General features: G+C 49.7%; 1 protein-coding gene and 1 long non-coding RNA gene across 3 annotated transcripts in view; both read left to right on the top strand.

Moving 5' to 3' along the window:
* Window positions 1-18,326, top strand: part of LOC114493931 (patr class I histocompatibility antigen, A-126 alpha chain-like) — a 189,334-nt gene that overhangs the window by 5,969 nt on the left and 165,039 nt on the right. The gene's annotated exons all lie outside the window — the stretch shown is intronic.
* LOC118500174 lies at window positions 582-18,083 on the top strand. The gene is made up of 3 exons (XR_004902722.1): window positions 582-1,900; window positions 2,872-2,874; window positions 18,073-18,083. It is a non-coding gene; the product is annotated as an uncharacterized LOC118500174 (long non-coding RNA).

Below are 18,326 nucleotides of genomic sequence, written 5' to 3'. Positions count from 1 at the left end.
CTAATGCTATTTTGGGGAAAGCTGCAAAACACACTAGAGGCCACACAGCCAGGAACAGCCCACAGTCCATCCTGGCCCTGCTGCTGGGCACAGATGTGACCACTCACCCCAGTGACTCTCCTGAGGTGGGACCCTGGGCCCATTGGCTCAGAATGCTCTGTCTGCTGCTCTGGCGCCCAGACACTGTTGCTGCCACTCCCGCAACCCTGGCCGAGTGCCCTCTGCGCAGTCCCAGCCTCTCTGTGTCACCACGTCCTGAGTCAGAGTCTGGCATGTGGTCACCTGACTGGTGGAGCCTCGTGCTGTGTCCAGATGCACGAATGTTGGGGATGTGGGTTCCCTCTTTCATGGAGGGAGGTGGTCTCTGCCTCCCACCCAGACTCTTCTTTTTTGGAGAAAACAGTTATTAACGTTCACTGCAGACGGTGAAGCAAGGAAGGGCCTAGAACAGAAAAAGCAACAGACCAGGTGCGGCTGCTGTCAGCTCACTGGGGAGTCAGAGAAAAGGGGGCTTTGAGGACAGTCAGGGGTCAGCCTGGGATGAGCTGCTGCTGCCCAGCACTCCCCTGGCTGCAAGTCTCCTGGGGTCCCTTAGAGTTTAGGACACGCCCGCCTGTGGGGGAGGAAGGGGAGGGAAAAGTGCAGTCGTGCTCCAGGGAGGGAGATTGTGCCCACCAGGACCCTAGGTGTGGAACCTTCCCCTGTAGGAACAGAGTTCAGGGGCTGGGGTGTGGGATGGGAAAGAAAGACACATTTCAGTCCTTGGAGCAAAGGTCTGAGATTGGAATGTGGGTACTTTGTAGGCACTCAGGTTTGGCTGTAGGAACACATGACCGATAAATAACATCCCAAGCAGAGGGTCTCTTGCTTGCTCTTCCTCTGAGTTTCTCTGTGGGATGGTGAGGGGTGTTTTCCTCCATTCACCCACTTCTCTGATTCTCGGACACCAATTGTGTTTCCTACAGCTCAGCTCAACTCCGACGTGAACTCCCTGGAGTCAGCCTCAGACCCCATACGGTCAGGGTCCATCCCACAAGACGGCCCTCCCCTCAGAGCAAGTCTCAAGTTCAGATTCCCATGTTACTTGCAGGTCTGTCCGATTTGCCTACAAAAAGTAGGGGCTCCCCACAAAGTTCATTAATTTGCTGGATCAACTCACAGAAGTCAGGAAAATGCTGTGTTTACTGTACATTTTATTACAAACAATACAAGTGAGCAGCCAGATGATGAGGGACATGGGGTGAGGTGGGGAAGAGTCCCAAGTGCTCAAGTGTCTGTCACCACGGAGTTGGAAAGTGTCACCCCCAACTCCCAGCATGGGGAGGGGTTCACTACTTCAGAAGCTCTCTGAACCCCATTACTAGGGGGTTTTATGGAGGTGTCACTATGTAGACAGATTGGCCATTGGTGATGGAACTGGAACCCCAGCCCCTCTCTCAGAGGCTGGGCAGTGAGGCTGAAAGTTCTGACCCTCTGATCAAACTTGCTCTTTCTGGTGATCGGCCCCCATCCTGAAACTGTCCAGGACCTTCGGCCAAGCGCCATCTCACTAGCATCCTTGTCACTCAGGAGACTGCAACGGTTTTAGGAGCTCTGTGCCGGGAACCAGGGACAGTCAGACCTCAGTTCTCGAATGTCTCCCATCTGGAACAATTAAATTTGCGACAAAAATGTTTATGGAAAATATGTCTCAGTTGTCGAACAAAGTTTTGATTCTTTACCTGACAACCCTTTCAGGCTGATACCTGTATGATTGGTCACCTGTATGACTGGGATCTCAAACAAACCGCTTCTCGAACAGTATTCTGGAATGAATTAAACCCGAGAAGTAAGGTTTTGCTGCATTTCTGTATCAGACCGCAGGTCTCTGACCACAGACCCGTGAGCAGGAAAGGGCATCGTAACAGTGAGGTGACGCGGGCTCCCGGCCAGAGCCCCTTCAGTCCCGACGACCAGCCCAGTCCGTCCCCCGTGTGAGCGTGTTCACACGACCCGGACGTTTATGGAAACTGCCCAACTGTTTGCGTCAGAAGGAGGTTCAGAGTAAGCCATAATGTGACGTCACTGCACAACTCCCAGCATGGCGAAAATTAAACTCAGACAAAATCAGCTCTTGGCAAGAACTGGGACTAATTCTATCTCTCCTTATTGCTAGTGTGAGAGTCAGTTGATTCAAATACTCAGAAAATGCTATGGCAGGACTTACTGCAGCCAAACATTCACTCACCCCAGGACCCAGCACGTCACTTCTAGTTGCACACTCCAGAGACATGCGCAAATGTGTGTGCCGAGTAGTGGGAAGAAATTACTCATAGCAGCTTGATTTGTTCAATCTGGGTGTAACAAATGCCCGTGAGCACCAGAGGACAACGAGTGTGGGCTGTTCACACAATCGCACCCCGTGCAGCCATGAGTGTGAACAAACCACAACCGCACAGGCCGTGGGGACGGGACCCGGGACAGGACACAGGTGGGAGCCGGGTGCAGAGCGGAGTCCGCTGGGATGTCCCGTCCTCCGAACAGTGGACGGAGCTCACCCACCGTGTCAGACACCCGGAGAGCAGCCCCTCGGGATGGGGGGTTTTGTGACTGAGTAAGACCCAAGAGGGCCCCCTGGGCGCTGGGAGTGTCCCTGGGCGTTTATCCCAGCGCTCCCTCTGTGGGAACCCACTGCACTCTTGGGACTTGTCCCCCTCTCTCCGCGGGTGTGGTCCTTCACGAAAGGATGCTTTTCTGGGTTTTTTAATTAATTCTCTCTAAGCCAACATAGAATGAGTGTTACTGAAAACTTTTAGAAATGCTGAATTGAAATGCCCACTGCAAGTTATTAAAATCCAAGGAGACAAGTTTCCGTGATGGAGACAGAAGGAGAGAGTCCGATGGGAGAGCATGAGCCTGGGAGCCTGAGCTGACGCCCAGACGGCCTCGGGAACGGCGGTCAGGACAGGACCGGGAATCACACCCCAGCAGCCCCTGGGAGGGAGGGGCTGTGAGAGATGCCCCTGAGCAGTGCATGAGCGACCCGTGGACAGTGGCTAGTGGGCTGGCTGGATGGTCAGGAACTTGAGGAAAACGACCTGGGAGCTGAGAGGTGGAGGAGAGATGTGCTCCTGGACCCCTTGCCGTGGGCGGAGGGGTGGAGGTACTGGAGTGGGAGGCGATGCCAGCAGAGGGTGTCTGGGCGGGGGCGGGGCGCTGCTTGTACTCGGGTGGGGAGAGGCCTGGACGGATGGGTCACTTAGCCTCTCCCCAGCTGCACGGGGCTGCTCATGGTGCCCCTGCACACTGCCCACCAGGTGGAGCTGCATGGGCTCGGCACTGGGGCTCCCACTCACCGAGGCTGATCTGGTGGCTGCCTGCTGACGGCCCTGCCTGCTGGAGCAGCTAGTTCTGCGAAAAGAGAAATAATACGGTGAAGTTAAGAACAAAGCAGAGGTGCGTTAGACAAATACTGCAGGTACAGGAGGGATTTAAACAACCCCAAAACTAGGAAGCAATTACGTCAATGGAAAAACTGCAAAGAAAGAAGGTAAAGCAGTTTAAAATTTCTACTTTTCTTCAACCATATCTGGAATCTTTTACAGGTAAGTTTCACTAAACCTTCAAAGAAGACTCCTGATCTTCTCTAAAATACTCAAGAGAATGAAAAATACAGGGAAAGCCAGCAATTCATTTGTGAGGCATTAAAGCCAGTTAGGGAACAATTAGAAAAGAAACATTAGGAGAGCAGATGTGGAAAGCTGAGGAAATATAGTAACTGCCCCTATCGATGTACTGTGAGTCATTAAATACTATGACCGAGTTAAGGCATGCGAAGAATCCATGAGTGTTTACACTTTAAATCTTTCAGCGAAGGCCACCACTGGAAGAATAACAAAGACAGGGGTGGTCATAACTTACTTTGCAGAAATCACTCCAGATGGAATCAGTGCTCCCTCTGACCCACACTTTTCCATCTCCTTCACTTTTAGGACCCGGGTTATTGGATTAGCCCCTCCCCCATTATCAGGATAATTTCTTTATTCCAAGTCCCGTGCCTGGAATCACACCTGCAAGGTCCCCTCTGCTGTGCGTGGGAACATGTTCTCAGGTCCCCGGGATCAGGGCTGGGAGAGGTTTGTGCTCCATTGTTCTGCCGAGCACAGCACACGCACACACACATACACACACACACACACACACGGTGATGAACGAAGAGGTTTAATGTGAGTCTGGTCGGGGGATGAGAGCAGACGTGGAGGAGGCCGTGTGGGGATGATGGTGAGGATGAAGCACGTGTTCGCAGAGATCCACGTGGATTCACATTTCGCTGGGAGAGCAGGCAGAAAGACAGGCGATGATCTTAAAGCAGCCACAGAAGAAAAACAGACCATCTAGAAAGGAACTGTGTTAGAATGTGGTCACTTCTCCTTGTCAGGAATGGCCACCAGAGGGCGGTGATGTATCATCATCAAAGACTGAGAAAAAACCAGTATCAGACCAGGAATTTGGGACAGGGAAATCCATCTTTCAAGTGTGAAAGTGAAAAAAGGCATTTTAATATAAGTACAACTTGATTTATTAGCAAAATACCTATTCTAAATATATTTACAATATCAAAGAAATATATAAGAATGAAAGTAGAAAAAATAGTAGGTAATGATATGTCCAAATAAATTAATACTATCTTTACAGAATATTAACAACGTTGGGTTCAAAACACAGAAAAAATACATAAAATACGTCCCATGTTGTGTTATGGTTTCTCTACCTGCATTCCCACCCACACCGAGGCTGCGTCATCCCTGGCGGCTGAGAGAGCTTGGCTGCATTCATTCAGATGCCGCTTCTTACACACAGCACCCGGGACAAGGTAGGTATTTACCGACGTCACTAAATGCATGAGTTTCCTGGTCCTCAGAAGACCAGGAACTGTGATGCATAAGTACCATGTAAAAGAGGTTAAGTGTAGTTGCACCAGAGAAAATGGCAGCGTAGGGAACTTCAAAGGTCCATTGTTACACAGAATGATCAAAAACTGTCAGAATCAACCTCATCAAAACTCTGGAAAAATATGGAGTGTTTATAGTTATGAAGAAAATGCCTAAAACAGACAAGACAACAGAAGTGAACAGGACAGCTCTGTGTTGTCTGGTTGCCCTTGGCCCCCCGCCCCCCCAGCGAAGCCATGACCTTGAAGGCAGTGCTGCTCCGCTGGGTGGACTCTGGGTGCAGAGGAGTCCCCGTGGACACTGTCAGAGCCCTGGGTTTTTCTGCGGTGATCTGTGGGGGCTCCTTGCAGGATGAACATAAACGGCTCATCTTCATTTCCTCTAACTCAGAACCCTCTTGGGGTAGAGAATGAACTGAGGCAAAGACCACTTCCCAGAACTGCTTAAGTGCCAATGAACCAGCAACAGTGACCGGGCAAAGACACAGCCGGAGCAAATAATGGACCTGGAGAAAAATGTGGGAGAAAGAGCTGGGCAGTGAGGGGCCATGGGCCATAAGGGCTGTGAAAACATTCACATCTTCCAGGGAATCATGAAGGCCATGTTCACACCCAGTTTGGGGCATATGATCAGAGAAACCCGAGAAGACCATGAGGTCAGACCTCTGGCTGCTCTTCAGTCTCCACAGGAGCAGGAAGGAATGGCAAAGGCAAGGGCTGCAAACTGCAGAGATGGGTGTTGAAGGCGTGTCTCCCCCTCCACCCCCCGCACGTCCACACAGCTCAGCTCCAGACACTGAGAGGGGTTTTCTCTTTTTCTTTTGTCCCAGACACTTAAACGTCCGTCAGGTCACTAGCTGATCACCCGCTAACAGAACAGACTTCAGCGACCACAGACAAAGAAAACAGTTTACACAAAAATGGTTTAGAAAAGTCACTAAACAACCAACTGTAACCCACAATGAACAATAAAAACAATCCCCATGGAATATTATTTGGCGATTAAAAAGTGAAGTACTCAACATACTACAATATGGACAAAACTTGAAACATTTTGATAAATGAAAGAAACCACACAAGAGGCCACATATTGTGTGACTCCATTCACATCAAGTACCCAGAAGAGGCAAATGGAGACAGGAAGCGGGTCAGCAATTCCACGGGTCGGGGTCTGGGTTGGGGGGCGACTGACCAGCGGGTGAGCGATTTCCTTCCTGGGGACAGAGTTGCTCTGGAGCTGGGTCGTGGTGATGGTTGCACAACACTGTGTATGTTCTAAGTATCGTTGAGTTTTATACTTTAAAATGGTAAATTTTAAGTGATGTGTTTTGTCTATTAATTTTTTAAAAGGCTTGGAAATATATCCCAAAAACCTTTGTGTGGTAAACTCAGGTCGGCTTTAGAGTCTGCCCACCCGGCTGCTCCCACCAGGACTCCATCTGCCCCTCAGAGCTCCCCTTGCCCCCCCCAGAGAAAGCTGTCTGTCAGAACATCCTCTAGATCCACCAGGTCTAAACCCCAAAATGACCTCCTGCCTCCAATGCAAACACTGAGATGCAAGTCTGAGGCTAATTTTCGGTGTGAGTTAGGAGCTTATCCTATCGGCAGGATTCACTGGGAATGACATGATTGGCCCTAATGCCAGGGGTGTTTGCATTCATGAAGAAAACCTGCCCAGAAATGAACGTGTAGTTTGGGGTCGTGCAGGAGGGTCCTCAGCAGAGGAACTAGAGATGGCTCCAGGAATGCCAAGCACCTGCACCTCGCTGGTCCCTGAAGACTCACCCACCTCCCCCCACAACCAGAGAAAGGTGGGAACTCTTCCCGGGGCCTGTCCTTCACTGGGTTCCACTGACGAGGATGCACTGCGAGTGGGACCCATCCTGGGACCCCAGTTGCTTCTCCCTCATAGTGGGGCCTCCGTGCACATGGCCCACGCCCAGGTGGTCTCCACGGGCCCCTTGAAGTCTCAAGGCCAACACTTCCTGTGTGAACCCAGGCCGCGTAGTCGGCAGCCTGCACACCGATGGCATCCTCAGTGCTGCCTCTGCTGCTCCTCTGCGCCCCGTCCCCCAAGGGTGGGTCCTGGGTTGCAGATAAAGAGTTTGTGTCTTGTTCTGAGGTGCCGCCAGCAGGGATTTCCGCTCTCTGGAGTCCAGCTGAGAGATTTCGTGTGAGATTGGCACAAAATATTTACTTCAAATGTTTTATTTTGAAATTTAAAGTGTTTTTCATATAAGAAAAATGAAAACCCTTTCCACTACAGGAAACTTTAAAATGCACAGATGAACTATAGAAATACGGCCTCCCCTCAACGACCACTGCTGACCATTCCACCGTGGGGAGTTCCTGGGCCCAGTGTGAGCGGCGCCCCCTGGGGCCCCCTGTGTGGGGCCCTGATTCTCACCCTGCGGTTTCCTGTGTACGAAGTGCAGCCCAGGGAACACCGTCAGCAACACTGTGATGACCGTGTGCATGGGGCCAGTGGGACTCGAAATACCGAGGGGAATGCCAGGGAAGTTATGTGACTGCCCAACCTCCACGCTGTACACCTGTAACAAAGACAAATAATATTGAACATTAACTGTAATTGAAAAGTAAAATTAAAAATAAATATTAAAAGGTTACATATTGTATAATTCTGTATAAATATATGATTATATATTATATAAATATATATGCGTGTGTGTTCATTTTAGAAAGTTGCATTTATGAGTTATTTTTTAATCTTATTTCTAAAATGTGTTATTATACAAGTAGTTTTCCATGTTGTAAACTCTGCATGAATTTATAGCACTTTATAAGCTGCATATAATTTCAGACAGCAGAACACAGCCAGACCCTTTCTTCATCCACCTGCTTTCACCTGTTCTTCCTGTAACTAATGATTGGATAAGCGTCACTATACATAAATATTCTTCGCTGCTTGGAATATTTATCACATGGCCAGTATTAGGTCAAAGCATTTAAACATTTTTATGCCTCCTCACACATAGGGTCAAATGCTTCTCTAAATCGCTGCACTGACATATCCACTCATTTAACACAGACTCACTGAGTCCCACTGTGGGCTGGCGCCTGTGCTGGGGATGCAGTGGGGAGGACTCAGACAAGGCCCCTTTCTCACTAAACATGCATTTCAGTGATCCTCATTGACTGTAAACAAATTTGTTCCAAGATCAGCAATAATTGCTGTGGAGAAAAACATGCGTGGGCTGGACTGGGGGTGCGGGACGGCAGAGCATGTTCTTCTCAGCTTGTTGGACAGGACGTCTCTGGGGACTTGGCACCAAACACTTGATCAGGGACCTGAGTGGTGTGAGGAGCAGCCACGTGGTCCCGGGAGAGGAGGGGACCACAGGGGTCACAGCAGGGCAGGTGCCTGAGTGAGGACGGGGCCATGTCCAGAGGCCGGGTGAGGAGAGACCAGTGAGCTGGGCTGAGAGCCGTGGGAAGAGGCCGGGCTGGTCAGAGACCCCTGTCCCGAGGGGCTGGTGGGCAGTGGTGAGGGCAGGGAGCTCACTGCACAAGGAGGGGGACACTGGGGTGTTCTGTGGGAGGTGGCAGTGAGGACAGGCCTGATTGAGAACAGGAAGGTCACTGTGTCTGTCATGTGGGTAACAGGCATGAGGGGCAGCAGGAGCCCAGCTGGAAGGCCACCTGTTTCTTGTTGTGAGAGGACGGTGCCCAGATGGGGTGTGAGCAGTGACTGGACCCGGGGTTGGTACAACCGAAGGAGGTGTTAGCAGTAATTCCCGGAGAACCATCCTGTACTCACTGACCTTAATTCCACGGTTGACTCCAGGTGGCTGGCTGCCACAAACCCAAAGTGAGATGCACGAATCATTTAAAAATCAACAGCAAGATAAATCTACATTTCAAAATGTTAAGCTCTCCCCATCCCTTCACTCTCCAGTGCTGCGGCTGCAGCTTCCTGGGGCCACGTCACTGAGGAGCCCCTGGGAGTGGGACAGTGAGGACCCACAGGGCCAGGATCACGGGGACTGAGGTGGGGGGGGTGAAGAGATCGCTGGGGAGGTGGCCCGTCCCGCTCCTGAACCATGAGCTGGGGCACACTGACAATTAGAAAAACACACAGCGGGCCATTGATGTTTCTGAGAAATATGTCAAATTTGTAAAAGGAAAGAATGAGATTTGAACTCAGAATGCAAAGTGACTCAGGAATCTTTTGGAGAAATGCCTACCTGAAAAGGATTCCAGGGAGGAGGAAGAATTCAGGTGCAGGGCAAGTAAAGCTTTGCTCTCCACACTGTGGGCACAGATGTCTGGGAGCAGCTTGAACCACGGAGAAGACCGATCCAGCAGGACTGAGAAGAGGTTGACCCACACAGGGGGCTCTGAGGCGGCGGTTTTACCCAGTGTGCGGCAAGAGCTTTTAAACATGCGACACCTGACTGTTCAGTCAAGGGCACTGACCTCTATTCCCTTGGGCTGTCAAATTAAAAAGTGACACCAGCCGACACAACACTAGCCATCTGGTGTGAGTGAATCAAAATTATACTCATTTTTTTTGTCACATTGCAAAAATACAACATACTTTTTGGTGTGCCACAGAATTTTAGCAATTAGTTTGTGTGTGCCATGAGAAGAAAAAGGTTGAAAATCGCTGGCTTGGAGTGTTCCTTCCCCGGGCACAGGCTGAGCGCTCAGCACATCCGACCCCCAAAGGTGACCCTGTGTCCCCGCTCCTTCGGGCTCCTGCCCCCGTCAGTTCCCGTGCTCCCCTCACACATCTCCCCTTCCAAATCGTGTCCTGCATCTGGGACCAGCTCCCGCATTTCCAAGGAAAGTGGAGGCTGAAGACTCAGATTCCGGGTCACTGACCCAGAAATAAGCATCGCGGGGTCTGTGGAAAGTGAGCGTGCCCCGGGGACGGGGCAAATCAACCCCGACCCCTGTGACCAAGTGCATTCGTGACTTCGTTCATCCTCATCACTCAGGGGCAAGGGCACGGTTTTGTCCTCTTTTCCTTGTCTGTTCAAGATATATCTGCAGGGGCCAGGAAGCCAGGCAGGGAGGAGTGCAGGAGGCAGTGTGGGGTGGTGGGCCTGACTCCAGGACTCACCTCCCTCCCCTGTGGAGGGGGAAGGGGGAGGGGGAGGCGGGACAGCTGATGGGCTCAGCCAACCAGACAACGTGGGGAGGGGCATCTCAGGGGAAAGGAGGTGCGGGGGGGCCCCACCGGGAGCGGAGGTGGGAGAGCCGGGAGAGCGGTCAGGACCGCACGTGGGTGGGGGAAAAGAGGAGGAGGAGACATCGTGATCGCCTTCCTTAGTGAGGATGCTGGGAAATATGTCCTCGAGTAGTTTTATCTGTAGTGACTTTTCTGATTGAATAATTATCTTTATAATCTCATGTTGATTCTTAGTATCTAAAGGAATTCACTTTATCATTGTCAATATTATATTTATCATTTTATATCTTTGATAATTTTAGAGGAATTCTTTGATGCTTCCAAACAGGTAAAGAGAAGGTAGTAATTTCATTGTTTCATTTCTAATTATTACTCTTTTTATTTTGTCTTCATATAGAATATGCTAATATAAGGCACTTTAATTTAAATCTTATTTTAAGAACAATTTCTCTAATCATTTCACATTAAGTGGCTCTTTCCTTTATAATCCGTTTTATTACAGAGAGGTTTGAAACTATAGTAAAGGGCAGTAGAACTAGAGCAAGTTGCTCTGGTATTTATTGTAAAATGATAGAACACATATTGTTGGTTTAAATAATATGTTGTATTGAATAAAGAGTTTTTTGGTGTTCTGGACTAGGTATGCATTATAATAATTACTATTTCTTGATAACTTGCTATGTGCAAAGCTCTGTTTCAGAGCTTCATAAATACTGATCCCAGTTAGTTTCCCCAATAAACCAGTGCCACGGGCTCCTCAGTAATCTCCATTCTGCACGAGAGGAAAGGCATGGATGGTGAAAGGACTCGTCCACAGTCAGGAAGCCAGGAAGCAGCAGACAAGGGGCTTCTCAGCTGGGAAACATCGTGTCTGACCGCTGTACCAGAACCCAGCCTTGTTCCTAATAGAAAGCCCAGGTTAAGTGATAGTGTACGCTTTCATTCAATGCCTCAATGTTTCCTTTAGTATTTAAAAACTTATTGGAAATGATATTCTTTTGTCATTTTTCCTCTTAAGTTTGTGTTCAGGAGAGTATGTTTACCTCATTTCAGGAACTATCTATAAATTTGTTTGTTGAAGGGTATTTGGCATTAAAAAGTTACCCCCAAAGTATACTGAATTGCAAAAAGATATGGTCCTTGGTGACTTCACTGGTCTGTTTGAAAACTCTCAAAACTTTACATTTCTGAGGCATTTCGTATGGATGCTCTTACTTCACCCTGACAGAGTTACTGAGAGGGCAGGGGCACCATCCCCGTTTCAGAAATGAAGAAACTGTGGACCAGAAAGGACAAGGAATTTGCCGAAAGTCGTACACTTGGTTCCATGCCTTTTCTGGTATTGAAAGGCAGAGACCTTATCATTCACGTCTGTAGAGCTCTAAGATCCAACGGAACGCTGGAGGGGAGAAGGCGGGCACCCCACACTCTGCACAACTGCCGTGCAGCCCCAGGGTGGTCAGAGCTCTGAGGTGGGCAGTCTAACACTCTGGATTTTTTTTTAATCTGAGGACATTTTTTCATTGCTTTTTAGAGAGTGAGGAAGGGAGAAGAAAAGGAAGAGAGGGAAACATTGAAGTAAGAGAGAAACATCTACTGGCTGCCTCCCATCGAAACCAGGGATTGAACCCATGACCCTTTGACCACATGACGATGCTCCAACCAATTGAGCCACACCAGCCAGGGTACCCCCTGGTCCTTTAACACACTGTACAGGACTCACTCATTCCCAGGACGCGGCCGTGCTGGTGGGGGAGGCACTCACCATGGAGGGGGCTGACATGCCTGATGTCTGCACCACAGTGAGGAAAACACAGAAAAAGAACCCTCATGACTCACCCAGACCATCAAAACCAGGATCCCTTTTCTCACACTGCTGTGAGTGAATCTCACACCTTGAAGGATCACATGCTTTACACCAATCCTCTGCCTGCAAAGTGATGACATCTCCTACTAGTTGGTTCCTGTTTGGAACCCGGCCACACCCAGGGGTGCAGGAGGCTGCCCTGGCTCATCATCTCTACTGTTTCAGGGGGGAGGCCTGTGCAGTGAGAGCTGCTCTGACTGAGATTCTCGGGGCCCCGGCCTTTCCCAGGCTCCAGGATGGTGGTCCTGTAGGTCCCTGGGGGACCCTGGATGGCAGCTCTGATGACGTCCTTGGTGATGCTGAGCTCCCCTGTGGCTCAGGGCAGAGACTCCCCAGGTAGGAACAGAGCTGCTGCTCTTGGAGGCCCAGCTCAGGGGAATGACCCCTGGGGCTTTCTCACATGGGCCCCACCCACAGAGAGGCCTTGGGGGTCTGACATGATCCAGGGCCACGATTCCCACCAGAGAGAGAAGGAGATTGTGTCTGTTGGACACAAGGGTACCTAGTGATCTGGATGTATTTTGGAGGGACAAGGTTCTTACAGAGGCATCAAGATGATATCTCAATATCAGAGATCAGAAAGGGGAAGCCACAGTCACTCTGCCATGCCCAGGGTCCCAGGACTGTGCTGTGCAGCCAGGGCTCCAGGCGGAGGCCCTTCCACAGAGCTGGGCGGGGCTCATCCCATGACCAGTCCAGAGGGGACAGTGAGGACGAGCTGAGGTTGAGGCCGACAGGACACCTACTGCAGCTGACAGTCACCACGTCAGGAAGCAGATCAGAGCATATCAGGACAGGGCCAGAGAGGAAGTGAGAAACAGGAAGTGGCCTCTTTTAGTCCCAGTTTTCCACCAAGCCCATGCTTGATAGAACAGGGAACAGAACGGTGAAGGCGCTCATGTTAAAATTCCCAGCCTCTCCATCTCCACCCATGAAGCCAGCCCCACCTCTTCCTGAGAATCAGGTTCCCCCAGGCTTCTTCCCCAGTTTGCAGGATTAATAGCCTTTGAAACTTCCCAGTCCATCTGCCCAAACTCCACCCCATCATACCCATGTCTCAGGTAGAGGGAAGGGGAAGGCTTTCTGACGTTCATCACTCAGGTGGGCACAGAACCGGACCAGGGCAGCTCAGCTGTGCAGCCTGTGCCAGCTGGTGAGGGAAGAAGTGGAGGCGCTGGAGTCTCAGAGGGCAGGACAGCCTGTGGGAGCAGCTGGTGAGATGGGAACGACGCCCAGCAGGAGGTGAGAAGAGAGGGGGTGCAGGGCAAGCCCAGAAGAAGCTCTTCTGGGAGCCAGGGCACTGGTGGCCATCCATGTGAGTTCATTGAAATCCAGGCGTGAGGCTTCTTTAGGGTGAAGAGTGAGCAGCATGGAGGGTGGACGTGGGGGAGACCCATGGGTTCCAGTGAGTAAGAGGAATGAGATGAATCCATAAAACTCCTAGAAGAAATCTCAAAGAAAAAGCTCTTTGACACTGATCTGGCTGTGACTTTTTGGATATGACACAAAACATATGCAACAAAAGCAAATATAGACAAACGGAACTGCATCAATCTAGAAAAAAAACAATCAACATAGTGAAAAGGAATGCTATGGAAACAGGAGAAAATACATTTGCAAGTCATATATTGGATAAGAGATTGATATCCAAAATATAGAAGGAGCTCATACAACTCAATAACAACAACAAAATAATAAATATCAGCAAAGGACACAATTAGACATTTTCCAAAGAAGAAATACAAATGGCCAACAGGTATATGCAAAGGTGCTCAACTTTCCTAGTTACCATGGAAATGCAACTGAAAACCACAGTGAGAGACCAGCACCGCACACCTGCTGAATGGCTGTTATCAAAAGACGGAGGACAGCAAGTGTTGGCGAGGATGTAGAGAAAGGGAACCCTCGTGCGCTGTTGGTGGGAATGTATATTAGCCAGCCCTTGTGGAAACCAGTACGGAGATTCCTCAAAAAGTAACAACGGAGCTGCCATACAATCCGGTAGCCCCACTCCTGAGTGTGCGTGTGCATCAAAGGAAACAAAGTCTGGGTTTGAAGAGATACCTGCACTTCTGTGCTCGTTTCAACGTTCTCCACAATAGTCAGCACACACACACAACCTAAATGTCCACAGACTGCCGGACGGGTAAAGAAAATGTGCATCTACACAGTGAAATACTATTCAGCCTGTTAAAAGAGGGGAATCCTGCCGTTTGTGAGAATGTGGATAATCGTGGAGGACGTTATGCTCAGTAAAGTCAGCCAGATGTAGAAGGACGAACACTGCACGGACTCCGACCCAGTGGAACCGACAGAAATAGCGAGCGGGGCCGTGACGGCCGAGGCCGGTGGGAGGGGGACGGGAGGTGCTGGTCAAGGAGAACAAAGGTTCCCTCACGCACACGAGTGGGTCCTGGAACACCGCTCACAGCAGCTCGGCTGTACCGACAGGACTGTGCTGCTCACTTAAAAGTTAAGAGTAGACTGTGGACGCTCTCAGCACACACAGGGAAGAGACGAGGAAACAGCTGCGTGAGGGGAGGGACGTGCTGATGGTCTTGGCTGTGCTGAGAGACTGTAGCACCACACACGTCACAACGTGCCGGGTGTCAGGCCGTCCGGTTGCACACTGTAACCATGTGCAGTTTCTGGTTGTCAGACACACCTCAGAAAGCTGGAAACATTTTTTAAAAATAAAATCAGTTCTCTGCTCACTCTTTGATTCATAAGACCAAGGCTTAGGTTAGGTGCTGTATAAGAATAAAAATTAAAAAATAACTTGCCTTAAAATGTCCAAGTGTAGAGAATAAGACAGACATGGAAAAGTCACATTGTCTCCATGTCCCCAATGTCCCCACTGTGATGAGGTTTAAAGGTGCCCAGAGAACACACGCACCCATTCTAACGGTTTCCTGCATAGTTTTTGCCTGTATGCGCTCTTTCAGAATACGTATTTTTCATTTGCCTGCATTCTTAGTGTGACTAGTAACGTTGTGAAGTATACAGTTTCCTTTCTGTCCCGCTCAGCATAACGTGTTTAAGGTCTGACCACGGGGTGAGGAGCACAGTCACCCGGTTCCTCCTAAGGCTGCCTAACCTCCCACCGTGCACGCGGACTGCAGGGCAGGTACTGACCGTCCCACAGCGATCAAATCGATGGTCACCGCCAACTCCTCAGTTTAAAAGTAGCGCCACAGCCAGCGGCAGCCCCGACCTGCCCCTTTCCGGACCCGTGTGCACACTTTTGCTGTGTGACAAGGTGTGCAGGTGCTGGGTCACACGCGTCCATCTACTCCACCTGACCAAGTGTCCCCTGCACGCGTTCTGCCCGTGCGCAGCGGTCCACACTCCACCAGCAGCTCAGGGAGGTTTCCCCGCCCCCGCCCGGCGCTCTGACTCCTCAGAGTCTCATAGATCTCCGTCTCTCTACCTCCTTACCATGCGGTTTTCTCTCCACCGGGGAATGGAAGTTAGTTAGCCTTGCGCGTTTACTCTCCCGTTCATTCCCGTTCCCGCACTTGATCCACTTTCCTGTTACAGTTCCTTATTTTGTGTGTTCATTAAAGAGCTGCTTGTATGTTTTAGATGTTAGTCCCATCTCCATTTTAGATATTGTGAGTCTACTTCTACTCCCTATTGACTTATTAGTGCTACCCTTTGCTTAACAAAAGCATTTTTTGTCAAAAATTTTATTTTTTATTCATTCTTATTGTTTTGGAAATTATTATTTTTATTGTTGTTCAAGTAGAGTTGTCTCCATTTTCCCCCACCACTCCCCCCACCCCAGCCATCCTGACCTCCCACCCTTGATCCTTACCCCCTTTGGTTTTGTCCATGTGTCCTTTATACATGTTCCTGAAAACCCTTCCCCCTCTTATTAAATTTTAATGTCATCCATTTTGTTATATCTTTGCCTTGTGTTCTTTTTAACATTTTAATATATTTTTATGTCTTGTTTTCTTATATTTGCTTAAGAAATGATTCCTTGCGCCCATGTTCATAATTATATTCTCTTATATATTCTTACATTTATCTTATAATTTATGATTCCTATTTCCATCTTTAATCCTTCCAGGGTCCAGGTGTTTATGTTAGGTACAGATCTAGCTATTTTTCCCTCCCTATCTAAGCCAGTGTTTCCAACACCATCTGCTAACCAACTTTCTCTCCCCATCTGCCGAGGGGCTTCTTTGTTGTGGTCAGGTCCCGTGGATCCACAAACTCTGAGCTCCCTACTCTGTGCTGATCCTTCCTGACCTTACTGTGTGGGCTTTCCGAGAGGTCACGTCACAGGAGGCGCCACGGCACATCAGCTCCAGGCCCTGGTCAGAGTGGGAAAAGTGGAAGGAGTTCAAGTGAGCGCCTCCATTTCCAGTTTGCTGAACCTGATGGGTGGAGGTGCTCGCTCAGCCAGGGACCCCTGGAACAGAACAAATGCAGGGGGAGGGTAAGGAGCAGGTGTTCAGTCTGCAAGCAGCCGGGAAGCAGGGTGTGCGGCTGCCCACAGAGAGCGCTGCAGGCAGATGGAGGAGTGACCGCGGGTGGGGAGAGAGAACTTCAGAACGTCTCCCAGAGAATGTGATGCCCGGCCTGGTGCTGAAGGGTAAGATGGAACTGGGCATTTTTGGTTTGAGCATCAGGACCAAAATATATTTTTACTTTGTACTTTTATTTATTTCTGTTTGGATAATATGTAAATATTATGCAATGTGAAATAAGCAACACAAAAAGGCAAAGAAATCACAAAAATAAGAAAGGGGACCCAAAAACCAGAATTCATATATAAAAAATTATGTATTTATTCTTACATGTAAACTGCATTTACTTCTAAGTACTCTACATTTGATGCAATACACCTATGGAGATGTTTTTCCTACTACTCAAGACAGTTTTTAAACTCATTGATTTTGATGCCTTTTAGTGCCTGTGCTGATTTTTGTTTCACCTCTTTCATGTCAGCAAAACACTTCCCTTTGAAGGCTTTTTTCATAGAGGAAACAAAAAAACGTTGCTCAGGTCAGGTGACTATGGAGGGTGGGGCATGGGGGTCATGCCCTTTTTGGTCATAATCTGCTGAACACTCAGCGCAGTGTGGGCAGGTGCACTTGTAAATCACCCGTCATGAAACGGGCAAACGTATTGAGTCTTCAAAAACAATTCACTTAAGCCAAATGCAGCCTCTCACAACAACACCAGCTGGTGCATGATACAAATGGGTTTCCAGAACACTTGCCTAGTGGGAGAAGCCTGCACTACAAGGGGACCACCCTCCAGATGAAAATTTTGAGGTTTATTTTTTATGTTAGTAGGGTGTTCACCCTTGTAAAACCATAAAATGACTGAGTGGAAGGGCAGAGGGATAGGAGCAGAACCTGGTCAGGTGAGCAGGGTCAGATCATAAAGACCCTTGCTGGTCACGTTGGAAGAGGGGACATCACACTGAGGCACATGTGACTTTAAGTCCGAAGGTGAACTGGAGGAGGCAACACTGAGGCAGGGAGAAGGGTTAAGGGGCTACCGAATTAATCCAGGTTGGGAGTGAGGGCAGTCGGAGTTAACTGTCCCAGGGGACAGGAGGGTCAGGAGACCAATAACAGTCTCGTTATCTGATCAGAGGTGGAGAGTGAGGAGGAGAATGGGTTCCGGGTGACTGAGAATTCTCAGCTGGAGGACAGGTGGTTGGTAGCACCACTCACCAAGGACCTGGGAGAGAAATAGGTGGAGGGAGGGAGCATGGGTTTCATCCGCACGGGCTGATGCTGAGGCTCCTGTGGGGTGTCCATCTGGAGGTGTCCAGGGGCTGTGTGGGCAGACGCATGTGGGACTCAGAAAAGAGGACAGGGTGGAAGTGTGCCTGTGGGGGCTACTAATCACAGTTGATGGTTAGGGAATGACGTGAGGGGACTAACCTTGTTGAGAACATCCAGAACAGAGTCAGGAACACGGCATGAATTTCAGGGGAGTGCAGGCGGGTCATAAGATGCGGTCATTATTGGCCTTCGTCAGGGCCATTTGGAGACAGTGAGGGGTGGGGAGTGCGCACTTTAAATTGTGTGAGTTTGGGAAGGGAAGGGTCAGGGAGGAAGTGGACCTGGCGGATGCCCGAGCAGTGGGCGGCAGGCAGACCGGAATGCAGTGGGACAGAACACTCTCGTTCCGAGTCCTCACTCCTGGTTCGTGAATAAACGCCTGGACGTGATCACAGCCGTTGTCACCTGAGCCCGTGCTGTGTTGTAGGCCAATGTCACAGCTTCCCTTCTGGGTCTGTTAACCCACACGGTGTCGTCAGGGAAATATCACTGTCCCCATTTTAGTACAAGGACCCTGCATCTCACTGAGGTCACACAGCTGCCATGTCACTAAGGTGGAAGAGG

Source organism: Phyllostomus discolor, chromosome 4 (assembly GCF_004126475.2).
Source record: "Phyllostomus discolor isolate MPI-MPIP mPhyDis1 chromosome 4, mPhyDis1.pri.v3, whole genome shotgun sequence".
Lineage (NCBI taxonomy): Eukaryota > Metazoa > Chordata > Mammalia > Chiroptera > Phyllostomidae > Phyllostomus > Phyllostomus discolor.
The sequence above is the reverse complement of the archived record's forward strand: the minus strand, read 5'-3'. Positions and strand labels throughout refer to the sequence as shown.